Source organism: Varanus komodoensis, unplaced genomic scaffold (assembly GCF_004798865.1).
Source record: "Varanus komodoensis strain SLA01 unplaced genomic scaffold, ASM479886v1 scaffold20_1, whole genome shotgun sequence".
NCBI lineage: Eukaryota > Metazoa > Chordata > Lepidosauria > Squamata > Varanidae > Varanus > Varanus komodoensis.
Window position 1 is genome coordinate 12,160,358 of NW_025335587.1, and position 14,130 is coordinate 12,174,487.

The 14,130-nt window shown below is 49.4% G+C and overlaps 1 protein-coding gene across 6 annotated transcripts in view; it reads left to right on the forward strand.

The window, feature by feature from the left end:
• CUX1 (cut like homeobox 1) overlaps positions 1-14,130 on the forward strand; it is a 300,846-nt gene that overhangs the window by 133,637 nt on the left and 153,079 nt on the right. The gene's annotated exons all lie outside the window — the stretch shown is intronic.

Sequence of the window (14,130 nt, forward strand, 5' to 3'; positions counted from 1 at the left end):
ACTTCCCCACTCCCTCTTTCTCTTGCTGCCCCACAACCCTCCCCGCACGGCTCTGCCAGAAATTTTCCACTGGGTCCAGCACAGAAGGCCACAGAGCCCTGCAAAAACATTTTCTTCTTCCCTTGCAGTTCTTTGGATCCCGGCCAGTTTTATTCATTCATGCATTCATGATGCACTTATTACTTCTGTTTATAGACCTCTTTTCAACTTTACAGTTTTTGCAAAATAGTATGCAGCTTAAAAAAAAAAAAAGCTGCGTGGTGAGGGAAAGAACAGTAAATTCAGCAAACCAAATCTTCAGTCAAAATGAAATGCATAAAGTCAGCGGGACAGGGTAAGGCACCCTAAACCCCATTAGAAGTAAAGGTCCAGCAGGCATTCTTTTATCAAGTAAATGGAACTGCTCTTCTAAAAGGGCCAGATCTGGTGTGCTTCCCTTGGAAGGAAAGGTCGCTCACTTTCCCTACCAGAAGGTACCCTTCCCATACATGGCAAACCCAACCTCCATGTGGACAACAGATCTCAGCGCCAACCTTGCAGTGTATGTTCTGGCCTTAAGGGATGCAGCATCCAAAGATTCTTAGTGGACATGCCCCCATCCGTTTTGCATCTGACCTTGGCAGCTCTGTGCCAGGGCGCCATCTGTATTCTGGTCCCCTAAAGCTTGGTGTTCAACATTGATGTGGCAATAGGCTAACCAGAGTTTCTCTCTTCAGGCATTTAGAAGGTTGTGGATGTCCGTAGGTTCTTTGGTCGTTTCCCTCGAAGGTCTCATGTTCGAAATGCATCTGGCTAGTTCTGTTATCTGAATTAAAACTGTGGGCACCTCCTGGTCTGCTGAGGTCTGACTCCTATAATTCATGTGGCCCCTTTGGATTCCATTCTGTTTTTCTGGTTGGTGGTCTGTCTGTCTGTCTATTATTTGATTTCTAGCCCGCTCTATTAGCCATATAGCTCCCTGGGTGGGTTACAGCAATAAAACCACATAGAAACATAAAAATCAAATAACAATAAAGCAGTAAGAGAGTAAAAATTCACCCACCGTATCTTAATGGAACTAATGGTTTCATAAAAGGCATATCACATTCTATTAAGATACGATTAAAAAAAGATTAACAATTAAAGGCCCTGCTCTGGAAACTCTTCTTGAAGGAGGTCAGGATGGTCTCCACCCGGAGGAGGGCCTTCTCTGCGGTGGCACCCTGGCTGTGGAATGCGCTCCCCAGAGAGGTTCTCCTGGTGCCAACTTTATATTCTTTTTGGCACCAGGTAAAAACCTTTTTATTCGCCCAACATTTTAAGGTTTAAATAATTTTAATCTGGTTTTATTATATTCTCAGTCACATCTTGTTATTTTGTTATTGTATTTTTATATTGTTGTGTATTTATTACCAATTTATTGTAAGGTGTCCTGGGACAATCAGATTGTGTAGGACAGGATAAAAATATTCTAAATGAATAAATTAATTAAAGAAAGTACTGGCAAAATGAAAAGGACTTCTTTACCTGGCCCCAAAAAGAGTATAAAGAGGGCCCCAGGTGAACCTCTCTGGGGAGCTTGTTTCAAAGTTGGGGTGACACTCCTGAAAAGGCCCTTCTTGTTGTTGCCACCCTCCTTGATTTCTGAGAAGGCAGCTCCCTCAGAAGGGCCTCCGATGCAGATCTAAGTGGCCAGGTAGAAATATAGAAACAGAGCGAGTCAGAAGGGGTCTCCTGGGGCATCTAGTCTGACCCCTGGCTCCAGCCGGCTCCACTCATGACATGCCTACCATGTGCGTGTCCAGCCTATCATAGAATAGTAGAGTTGGATGGGACCACAAAGGCCATCGAGTCCAACCCCCTGCTGTCGCAGGACACCAAGTCACACCATCCCACTCAGAGGGTTGCCCAGTTTCTTTTTGAATGTCTCCAGTGTGGGAAAGCCCAGCACCTTTCCAGGCAGCTGGTTCCACTGCTGTGTTGCTCTGCCCGTGAGGAAGCTTCTCCTGATGTCCAGCCTGAATCTGGGTTGTTGCAATTTGAATTGATTATTCCGTGTTCTACACTCTGATATCAGCCAGAAGAGATCTTGGCCTTCCTCTTTGTAACAGCCTTTGAGGTACTTACAGAGGGATATCATGTCCCCCTCGGTCTTCTCTTCGCAGTCCTTGAACACCCTCACTGTTGGGGCTTCAACCACCTCCTGTGGAAGCCCATTCCATGCCCTCGGGGTCCTAACTGTCAGGAAGTTCTTCCTGGCATCCACCCTAAATCTTGGTTCCCTGAGCTTTGCTCCACTGGAACGCAGCTTGCCCTCCACTGCAGGGGGGAAAAGGTCATGACCCGCCTCTGTGTGCCTCCCCCCATGTACCTGCATGTCGCCAACAGATCCCCTCTGAGTCTCCTCTTCTCCAGGCTGAAGAGACCCAGTTCCCTCAGTCTCGCCTCATACGGCTTCCCCTGCAAATTGGCCACCAACCTCGTGGCCCTGCGCTGCACGGACTCCAGCCTGGCTATATCCTTCCTGTAATGAGGGGCCCAGAACTGAGCACAATACTCCAGTTGCGGGCGCACCAGAGTCGTACAGAGTGGCAGTAGCCCCTCTCTCGATCTAGAAGCCACACTTCTGGCTATGCAACCAAGGGTGGCGTGCGTCACACTGCTGGCCCATCTTTAGCCTGCAGTCGACCAGCAGGGTAGGTTCTTACGGGACAAGGTGCTCCTTTAGCTACTCTGGCCCCAAGCCAGTTAGGGCTTTAAACACCAACATTTGCACCTTGAACTGGGCCCAGACCTCAGTGGGCTACTAGTAGAGATGGTCGAGGACTTGCTTGATACAGTCATATCTTCCAGCCCTTGCTAGCAGGCTAGCTGCCCTATTCTGGACCAGTTGACGTTCCCAGACCATCTTCAAGGGAAGTCCCACGTAAGGGTGTTGCAATAACCCGGGCGAGAGGTTCCCAGTCTGTGGATGACTGTTCCCAGCTCCTCTCTGCCCAGATACTGCTGCAGCTGATTTATCAGCCTTGTATGTGTAGCAAGTTCAGGAAAGAGCCCTCAAGACATCTCACAGACAGTTAAAAAAATGCAGAATGAAAGAACTGTAAGGATGCATAACTAGTGACAAAAACAAATGAAAATTGCTCTCCTGGGACTGCAAATGCTGGCCTAAACAGGAAATGCTCGTCAGCTTCCTTTTGTTTATTTATATGTTTATTCCATTTCTGTGCCTCCCCTGGTCAAAGCTATCAGGGCAGTCTGCAGCAAAGTATGAAAACAATAAAATGCAATAGATAAAATGTCAAGGATTGAAAATTAATTTAAAATAGCATAAAAGAACATTAACAGACAATGACAGACAATTAAAAAGACCTGGCCAATCGCATGAGGCCGCTGAATTACCAAGGAGGAAATAGCCAATTTGGCACCAGGAGGACTGTGGCAGGGAGGCTCTTCCAGAGGTGTGGGGCCACCCCCAAAAGGCCCTCCTCCTAGTTGCCAGCCCCTGGGCCTCTTGGACTGGCGCCCAGAGGCAGGGCCCAGAGGCTGAGTGGAGTGTCCAGGCAGGTCTGGGCAGGGAGAGGTACTCCTAAATTTGTATGTGTGCATGTCCACGTGTTTGTGAGAGAGCACACGCACGTGTGTGCCTGGGGAAGGAGAGGCCCCATAGAGACTCAGCTCCAGGTTTGGTTTGAACATGGACATGCACATGGTGGGCATGTTGCGAGTGGAGCCGGCTGGTGCTGGAGGTCAGGCTAGATGGCCCAGGAGACCCCTTCTGACTCGCTCTGTTTCTTTGTTTCTATGAACCAAACTAGAATTGGTTAGAAGCAGAGTGGGCCCGTGCTGAGACTCTGGAGGGGCACAATAAAAGCACCAGACATGGCGTGGGGTGTGGGATGCAGGTGACCAGAGCCTCTGAGGCTCGTTTAGAGTTTCTCTCCCACAAGTCTGCCAATGTCTCTGAAGTGGTGCAGGCCACCCTTGTGGGGCTTGCAGTGGGGGAGGGAGGGGCTTGAATAATGTTTCCAGGGGCTGATGGCGGCTCGCTCTCTCGCTCTCCATTGTTCCTCTCCCAGAATATGGTGCATCAGAATAAAATCTGAAAGATTGCTTGCATGCCCAGCTTGCAGAATTCACTTCCCGTTAATTGAGGTTGCATTCTATCTTCCAGTATTAAGCACTGATTACAAACAGGCAGGGTTATGTATTTATTTCTTTTTATTTTAGTTATAACATTTTTATGCTGCACCCATCACAGAAAGCCTTGGGGCGGCTTACAAGGCAGATAAAACATAGAATAGGATAACATTAAAAATTCAGAGTATCTCGGCCATAATTTAAAACCAATAAATAAGAACAACAAATTAACAATTAAAATATCGTTTAAATAAAAAGGTCTTGGCCTGGCGCCGAAAAGCAAATAACGAAGGCACCAGGCAGACCTCTCTGGGGAGCGCATTCCAGGGGTGGGGTGCCACCGCAGAGAAGGCCCTGCTCCGGGTGCTCGCCCTCCTTTGCTCCCACTTTCATCCTGGCCCTCCCCGCAGAGCCTTCTTTCTCCTTCCCTCACCCTGGTAGCCTCACAGCAGCCTAACAAGGTTGGTTGGCTTGGTTGGACTGGAGATCGGAGCCTCGGTGTCCCAAGTCCAGCGCTTCAGCCACTGCCCCACCTTGACTGAGTCTTCCCCGCACTCCTGAGTCAAGATGCTCTTCCAGTCCGAGCCCTGCTCCAGCCAGAATGGCTACTCACCTCGGTAATATCCAGCTCTGAAACAAACAAGAGGGAAAGAGGAGGCGCCATGTATGTATGTATGCATGTTGTTCATTTATGCAGCTGCCCCATAACAGCTCAAAAAAGACCTCCCCTTTTAAAATACACCAAAAGCAATTTTAAAAAACCCTTTTGAAAAAGCTAAACACTCGGAGCCTGAGAGGCTCAGATTATAAATTATTTTAGAAGTCTGGGTCAGGGACGGTAGGACTGCGAGCTATAGTCCCTATCGTTTGTTATTATACTGTTGGCTGTGCTGATGGGAACCCAACCCCAACCCCAACCCCGTGGCACATAAGAACAGTGCTGCCCACTGCCGCAGAAACTGCTTTGGGCAGCTGTCACCGATGCAGTGGGAAGGTCGAGCCCTCCCAAATTGTTGCAAGTTCCCTGAAAATTACATGCCGTTAGATTTTTTTATGGCCTCCATGCCCCATGTGAAGTGGGATTTTGGGGAGTGGGGAGTGTAGTGTGATTGTAAATATTGAGGGTAAAACGAGGTGAGTGACTGTCATTTAGGGCCTGAGGGAACCCCCCCCCCACCCCAGCTCCTAATGTGCTACCCATGACTAACTTCTCAGGGCCTGCCACAGCCAAAAACCCCCTTTCCCCTGCTTGAAAGGTTAGGAGTGGTGCTTTGAACTGGGACCAGAAACAGACTGGATTTTACGGTTCAAAAAGACCCCGGTTTAATTCAGATCTAAACGGCATTGGGACATAATTTGGAAAGGTTTCCGGTGGAATGCCTGTTTATGCGAGCCAGTGATTCCTCCTTTCCTGAGGCAGTTTGGGCCGGACTGGTCAGTGAAAGAGAGATGTGACTATTGGGAAGTACCGTGTCTGAACCTGTTTTTGTGATGTCATTTAGCAGCTATTTTTAAGGCTGGGTAAGGATTTCCTGAGGTCATCCGTATTCTTTTCATGTGGCAGAGCGAGACGATCCAAGAGCAACAGAGGAATTCCTGCACCAGAGTCTGCTGGAGGGCAGACACTGGAAGGACGTGACTGGCCGTGTGTTTTCAGTGCCTACCCTTCTTGCTTCCTTGGATGAGGCAAGGAGATTTCAAGGGGAAGCTCATTCAGTTGGTTCAAATGTGGCGACATGTGATTAAAAGACAGGAGGATGTACACGGGCAGTGTGACCCGTTTATTAATGTGGCAGGGAGGGGTTTCCGAATTGGAAAACTTTCAGAGGGATGACCTCTCTTTCTGGCTGCCATATGGCCTTGAAGCGAGCACCAAAAACGAACACATGCCTTCTTCCTTTCCCTGAGCCACATTAGGAAAACACACACTAGACATACCCAGTTTTATATATGTGGCTGTTCTCAAATTAGGAGCGGGAATTAGAGATTTGTGGCTGAAATTGCCGCCGGATGCTTGTACCTCTTCCAAGAAGGACAGCACCAAGCCTGAGAGGCGACTGGCGTGGATAACAGGCTGGGCCAAGGAAGCAGTTAGAGAAAGAAGGGTTAGAGCTAAATGGAAGCCTTGCCCAAACGAGAAAAACAAAAGGTATCACAAGTTCACGGGGGTAGTGCCAGCAGATGGTATGAGCTGCACCCCCACACACACATCCATTCTGTGGAGCGTATTGCTGGCAACATCAAGGCCACTGACGAAGAGCTCTTTAAATAAGTCCGAAACAGGAAAACTGCCAGTGAGCCAATTGGACCACTGAGCAAATGGAGTTAAAGGAGCACCAGAGGCGGATAAAGATATTGCCGAGAAGCTGTATGAATTCTTTGAATTTGTCTTCACCACAGTGGATGCTGGACAAGTACCTGGTTCAAAACTTAGGTATTCGGAAAGGGAGTTTGAAGAATTAAGGGGGATAGTAGTGGCAAAAGATGAAACCTTTTTGACAAACTGAAAGATGGTATCCCTCTGAGAGTTCATAAAGAGGAAGGGGATAATCTTCTAATAAAAGTAGGTAGCATGTCCCTAAGATCAGAGGATTGATGTATAGCCAGCGTAACACCATTTTTAAAATCGGTATCTGGAAAATGGCAGGCCTGTTAGTGGAGTGTCTATTCTAGATAAATTGGCTAAAAGCATAACTGAAGATAACACAGATAAGCGTATTTAAGGAGAAACCCTACTGAGAAAGAATCTACATGGCTTCTGCAAAGACAATCCTTTCTCACTAACCTTTCAGTGTTATGTGAGAGTGGCAACAAATAGGCAGGCAGGCATGATCTGGTGAAGTTCAGCGTGGACTTCCCAACAGTCGTGCAATAAGAGGGGCAGTCCTCTTATGGATCACTAGCTGGTTAAGGAACAGAGTGGGGGTCAGTGGTGATTCCTACTCTGGAAGGATGTGAACCTGCTTCTGTATTGGGACCTGTGCTCTTCAACATATTCGTAAGTGATCCGGAATTAGGAGTGAGCAGTGAAGTGGCCATCTTTGCTGGCAACACCAAACTATTTAGAGCAGTTGGGGTTTTTTTAAGTGAATTGTGGGGATTTAAAAGGATCCTTCCAGGCGGGAAGATGGAGCATTCAAATGGCAAATGTGAGTCAGTGGAAGTGTGGTGCAATGCCTCTTTGTGTGTGTGTGTGTGTGAGAGAGAGAGAGAGAGACGGGGGGGATCCCACCTTCAGGTACAAGCTAATGGGATCTGAATGATCTGAAAAGATCTGGAAGAGATCTTGGGGTTGTGATAGAGAGCTCTGTGAAAACCATGATCCGTTGTGGAGCAGTTCTGAACAAGGCAAGCTCCGTGTTAGGAAAGGAATTGAAAACAAAACCGAGTGCCACCCTCCTTTTATAAAAACCGATTGGGTAAAAGACTGAGTACATTTCTAATCACAGTACCTAAAGGGATATTGCAGGGTTTGGAAGAAGCACAGAAAAAGGGCAGCTAAAATGATCAAGGGGCTGGAGCAATTCCCCTATGTGGAAAGGGTACAACATCTGGCATTGTTTTCTTTTTCTCGTTCACTCCGTCAAATCATTTCCCTATGAATGATGCGGTCTCCAAAATGTCATGTCTTCGACAGCCCTGCTCTGCTCTTACAAATCTGGCATTGTTTAGCTTCCAAATCCGTGAGTAAGGCAAGACAAGATAAAGGTGTGCAGAATTCTGCCAGGTGCAGAAAAAGTGGATTGAGAGTCATTTTTCTCCCTCTTTTATAAGGCAGGAACCCAAATGGGCCATCCTTCGAAGCTGAGCAGTGGGAGAGGAGAGCAGAAAGACACCTTCACACCGCATGGAGTTAAACTGTGAAATTCACTTCCCTGAGAGGGGTGTGATGGCACCAACTTGGAGGGCTCTGAAAGGGAGTTGGGTAAATTCCTGGAGGATAGGAATTGGCTCTGTGCTGCCATAGAGGCAGGGTGCCTAGGTACCCCAGTCGCTGGGCACTTTCGCGCTCTCCTGTTTGGGTCCCATCTAGACTGGCTTCTCAGATGTTCTTTTGTGCAGCAGCAGATGTAAGCACAGCATGCCTGCCTACCTTATTTTATCCAGTGGTTCTCACGCGGAAAAGCCACCAACTACCCTAGTGCCAGTTAAGAAACATTAATACACGTGGCCTGTTGAAGCCCACCTCCTGTGTATTGCAGAAAGTGATGGCCTGCTTAATAGTAGCCTTCGGGCCAGATGGCTGCTTTGAGCAAACACTCCTGAAGAAGGGTTCTGTATGAGCTGAAAGCTTTTTTGAATCTGAAATGCTCCCAGGAAGGAAGGACTCTTCCTGCACTCGCTCTATTCTTAAGCACCGATTCCTCACCCATCCCACTGCCAAGATTCCTTATGCTGAACTTTACAGACCTAATTAATCCCATTTCTTTTCTTTAGGCTTGTTCCATGATGGCTCAATTAGAACAGCATCTGAACTGCGGTTCAATATCCAGGCCAGCTTTTGTAATTGGAATCACATTTTCCTGCTGAGGAACTGCAGCTGGTTTGGTTCTGCTCATGCAGAAAAAGGATATAACCTTGCATAACATAGGAAATGAACGGTTGAGAGAGAAGCCAAATTCAATTTCAGTCAGATATTTTGAGGATAAGTCTATGATCTATGGAAGCTGGGGAATGAAGAGTGTGCGTCTTGTGGAAAGCAGTGTCTTTGGCAGTCCATTAATCAAGGCCAGTCCGGGCGCTTCTTGTGCTGTTGCGTTAGCGCCGATTTCTAGGAGAGAGGCTGGATAGGGGCCAAGCACTCCAGAAATTAACCTCTTCAAGATCCAAAGCGGCTTTGCTCTTGAATAAATGCAGAGCCGCCATCCGGAACAGCGTTGTGTGCGGGAGGGAGCTGCTCCAAGAAACAACCACGGAACAAAGCTATTACAAATTGCTCGGGATTGTGGAAGCCTGTGGCACATGGCGAAATCCAGAGCTGTTTGTTTCATTGATTGAGGCTTTGGGCCTCACAGCCCTTTGATTAAAAGGTTTCATTTAGTCACTGTGATAAAACCCAAACAATCTGGAGCAAATCTAATAGATCTGCAGAGTCATTGATGCCTTTTAGCATCTTTCCACAGCAGCAGGAAGTGTGTCGTGTGTGTGTGAGTGGGGAGGGGGATGTCTCAGGCATTGGTTCCATCATCCAGAGGATAAGGAAAAGGTAAGGTGTGGTCAGAGTGTGGGCTTGGGGTCCAGAAAGTTTGCGGTTTGCAAGAAGGGGGCTCAGGTAGGAAATAGAGTCAATGAATATGTTGCGATGGGGGGAGCGGAAGAAGGCTGGGCCATTCCTTCAGCTCTTTTGGAGAGGAGAGCATGGAAGCAGGGCTGCAGTGAAAGGGTTGTCAGAAACTAGGATTCTCCCCACAGGCCTCCCCTTAGAAAACAGCCCCAAGATCAAATACCAGGTCCCTGTACTTTGAAAAGAGTCTGCATTCTTTGTGATTTCCAAAGCACACTAATTGGCGATTTCCAGCCGCGGGGCATTTCCCAAAATGGTTCTGCCATCATTGAGGGGAAAGCTCAGTTTGTGGGCGGCCCGTTCCATCTCAGAAGTCATTGTATGTGCGACTGTGTGGAGATGGCGATTAAAACACCCAGTTGGGAAGCTGTGTTCTCTCTCGCACAGCCAAGCACAACTGGTGCCGAGGACAAGGGGTGCGCCGGGCCCCCAGCCCCCTGCTCTGCGCCCTCACTGGAGAACTGGCCTGAAGAGCGGAGGGGGCCAGAGAACTGCTCCATCCCGGCCAGCAGGGGCTGCGTGGCAGGAACGCAGGCCCCTCATGCGGTGCCAACCAAAGCACCGTGTACCATGCGATTTCCCTTTGAAGGCTCCGACCAACTCCCAAGTTAAACCTGGTGGAAGTTACTCATATCCGGAAACGGGAGGGCAAGCTGGACTGCTGGTGGGGTTGGAACGTCCACGAGGCTCGAAGTCTGGCAAAGCGGCTGCAGAGAGGCTTGCTTGATCAAGCAGAGGCAGGCAGGCCTGTTGCTGCTTTCTCTGGTGGGGAGGAGGCACTGTGCGCCGATTTTCTGGCCGCCCACCGGGAAAGAGGGCTGATGGGTGTCATTCTAGTGGATGTCATCTCACAGCATGCTAGACAGCGGCCATGAAGGAGAAGCAGCAGGTGGCAAAAACCTCAGGGGAAAGGCCCCTTAAAACATAGTGCCGTTCTTACTCCTGCTTTAAACTTTTCACAGCCTCCCTTGCAGGAAGCTTGGGAATTGGACGTCAGTTCTGTTTGTGCGTGGCCATTCCCATGGGTTGCTGTGAATGTAGCAGGGAAGGTGTGATCTTGCCCGTTCTTGCTGCCCAATCGACTGTTCGTGCCGAGATAAACAATCTAGGCTTCCGACTCTGGGTTGTCTCTCCCAGACAATCTGTAGCTCTGGATTCAGAAGTGGGGAGAAATGGAACATCCCCCGGGGAGTGGCTGGCACCCCCTCAGTAGGGTGCTCACTTGCCCCTGCTCTTTGCAGTCACCCATGATGTAAACCGACCCTGAGGAGCCATGACGTGCCAAACGGGTCCTTGAGGAGAGTGGCACAGTCTAAACACACAGGCAGGATACGTCATTTGCAGCAAGAGTTTTGATCGGGGAGGCAGCTTTGGAAAACTCCACTGGCTTCCAGTTCACTGGCTTCTGAGCACCAGTCCAGAGTTTAGGCCCAAGATAGCCGAAGGACGAACCTGTCCCTCCTCTCCTAAGGTAGGCTGTTTCGGACTACCATCAGAGGTTCAGTTCCTAGGAGAGGACCTTTTCTGCAGGGCTGACCAACTTGTAGATTTTCATCCCAGCTGTGGAAACCTAAAAACAGCCTGAGAAATAGCTCTCCTTTTGCATTCATGTTTAATTCATTTTGGAAATAAGTGTCGGTAGAAAGCTGCTGCCTTTTTCTCTTTTTCCTGAGATAAGTGAAGTGCACACTGTGGCCTGTTAGTTCATGATGTGAGTTTCACTCTTGGCATTAAAAGCAATAAGGTGCATTTATTGATCTCGGCGCAGCCGATATTGTACCTGTCCAGTAAGTGCTACAGAACGGTTCAGAGAATGCCTTGTTTATCATGGGGCTGCAAGGAGGTGTCTCTTCTCAAGCTGATGTGTTAATGGCTCGGATGAGGGGCAGGGCTGACTCGGGAGCAACACGTGTGTCCTTGCTCCCCATTAATAGTGTTTCTCACACCATGGTTTGCTTGTTGTTGTTTCCTTCTATGGGCAACCAGGAGTTGGTGCTCTCTCCTGCAGCTGGACAAAAAGATGGACGAAATAGCAACTCACAGGGTTTTTTAGAGCAGTTTCAGAACCCCAGTAAGCACAGGTGATATATTTACCTGTTTCACGCACTGATTTGTAGCTCACCTCATCCAGGTGCGCAGGCCTATAAAAAAACGCAATTGATAAAAGCCACCCAAAGCTGGTTGGGTTTGAAAACAACCACCTCCTTGCATTGATCTGGGAAGGTGCCCAGGCTCTTGTTTTAGCCAGTTGATGAGAGATGGGAAGCCTAGAGCTGAGCGACAGCCACCAATAACACTGCTGATTGGAAGGAGCACCAATGTTGTAACGATACAAAGCACCCTGCCGGTCCCAAGTCCATTCATTCCCTTGGAAGATGACCCAGATGTTGTAATCCGCTTAGCGAGTCCTCAGACTAATTAACAGCGGAATGCAAGTTGAATAAATAAATAATAAATGCTGCAGCTGGGGTGAAATGCAGCCGTCTGGGTGCCGGTGGGGTCAGAAAACCTGGACGCAGAAGCCCAGCAGGGCTCCAGCTGCATTGGCCACCAGTGCCAACTTCTGGCCCCAATTTCAAGTGCTGATCTTAACCCTTTAAGATCAGTAATCTACAACAGCCTTCCCCAACCTTGTGCCTTCCAGACACTTTTGAACTGCAGCACCCAGAATTCCCAGTCAATGGCCCTGCTGGATGGCAATTCTGGGAATTGCAGTCCAGATGCCTCGATAGGCCACCAGGCTGGGGAAGGCTGATCTACCGAGTCATCTACGTACCACTGCTAGGGTCTTTCTGAGGACTAGATCATTTGGGTGCTTACGTATAAGCCACAGCTGCTTCCGAGCCTTCTGGTCAGAGACCATTCCCTGCTTCCGTGCCGCGCCTACTCCGGAGGCGCTTGCTGTGCACCTTACGGGTGTTAGGGCTTTGCGCCACTTCTCGGTCTGCAGTTGCTAAGGTGGTGTCTTGCCAGTCCGGACTCCTAGTCTAACTCCGGTGCCAAAGGACCACACAGTTCCCTGTAGATTCTGATTTAACCTCTCGGGGAGCTTGCTTGCCGCAGCGTCTCGTTCTCAGCTGGGGCACCGCTGGTGTGGGATGGAAGCCACACGGCAGCCTCCACACCACAGCAACCTCCCAGGCGGTCTTAGGTGTCGACGTGGCCTGTGTCCTGCGCTGGCTCGCATGCTGTCGCACTGAGCACTGCATGCGTCAGGGATGTTGCTAGAGGTGGTGAGGGAGAAGGCGGCCGGAGGGGGAGACTTTCCAGGCCACTGACCGCAAGGAGAGAGAATGAGGAGCTTGGGGAATGGAGTCCTGAGCTGCCAGTCCAGTGGAGCAGCCTCGGATTCTGAGAGACTGGGAGGTGCTGTTTCTGTCAGTGTACAAGCACCTGCTGAGCGTCCCAAATCCAGCTTCAGGTGCTCTGCAGTTTTTGATGAGAATTGCACAACACGGCTGGGGTGTTGCCTCTCACATTTCCTGTCAAGCTGTTCCAGTTCAAGATGAACTAGACTGCAGAGATAGTAAAAATGATATATTTTCAGACTTGCAGGGTGGGGGAAAAAGGGATGCACAGTCCATTGCTGTGGATGATTATCAAGAGAGAAGTTGGTTTGCATCAGACAGGTCTTCTGAATGAAACTGCAGTCCCTCTTTCTGTGTCGGGATTCTTGATGCCTTAATTTGCATGGGCGAGGGGGGAACAAACTCTTCCAGGGAGAAGCGTTGGTATCTCTGCATCTTGCAGGGGTAGCGCGTGTTTGATTAAGAGCAGAGGAACGAGATGTGATTAGGAACGTTGCGAGGAAGCAGACCAACTTGGGCATTGGCGGCATTTGTGTGGTGGAGAGGGCGAGATACAGCAGTGGGACGTACCGGCGGCCTTCCCGGGGCCTCCATGCATTGATGGCCGCGGTGGCCCTGCTCTCGGTGCCCCATCATCACGAGCCTGATGCTGGACACCTTTGTGACCTGTGGCATGGTTGATTTTTCCTCGGTGGATGGCAGGTCACCCTGCTGCCCAGGAACATCCTGCAAACCGTCTTGCAAGCGGAGAAGGCGGCGACAGGCAGTCCTGGCAGCCAGGTGTCTCCAGGTAAAGCAGGCCCCTGCCCAAAAATGTTACCGTGTGATCTGACACAGGCAGAGCAATAGAGGGAGATGAACATAATTCGGGAACTAACATTCCTCCTGCTCATCCATCCAGGCTTCTGTCAGTATCCGAAGTGCCGGGCCATCCCAGCTGTGATACATCAGGGTGCCTGCCCTCCTGTTTTACTGGGTTAGCAATTAGTGCATTAGTATTATATTGTGCTTTGTTGGTTTTTTAAAATCTGCACTTTGGAATGATTTTACAGTGTCAAGCAGGCATTCAGTTGTATAAACATAAGCTCATTTTGGTCACACCCAGGAATCGGGGGCTGCCAGAGCAAGCCATCCTATGGCTTGGAACGGGTGACCCAAGACTTTACAGGCCCGTGTCCAACCACACCGACTGGGAAGCCTTAAATGCGCTGGGGCAGAGCAGGTTTGCTAGACCACACTGGCCACCCTAAAGATGCCGAGTTAATCTTGGGAGGCAGCCCAAAGCACTGACGGCTCCTCATCGCCCTCTTCTTCCCTTTGCCTCATCCTTCCGGCCTCTTCACAGGAACTGGATCCGGCTGTGAAAGGCCAGTGCTGATGCATCCGATGCCCATGTTATGGAACTGGAAACGTTTTTCC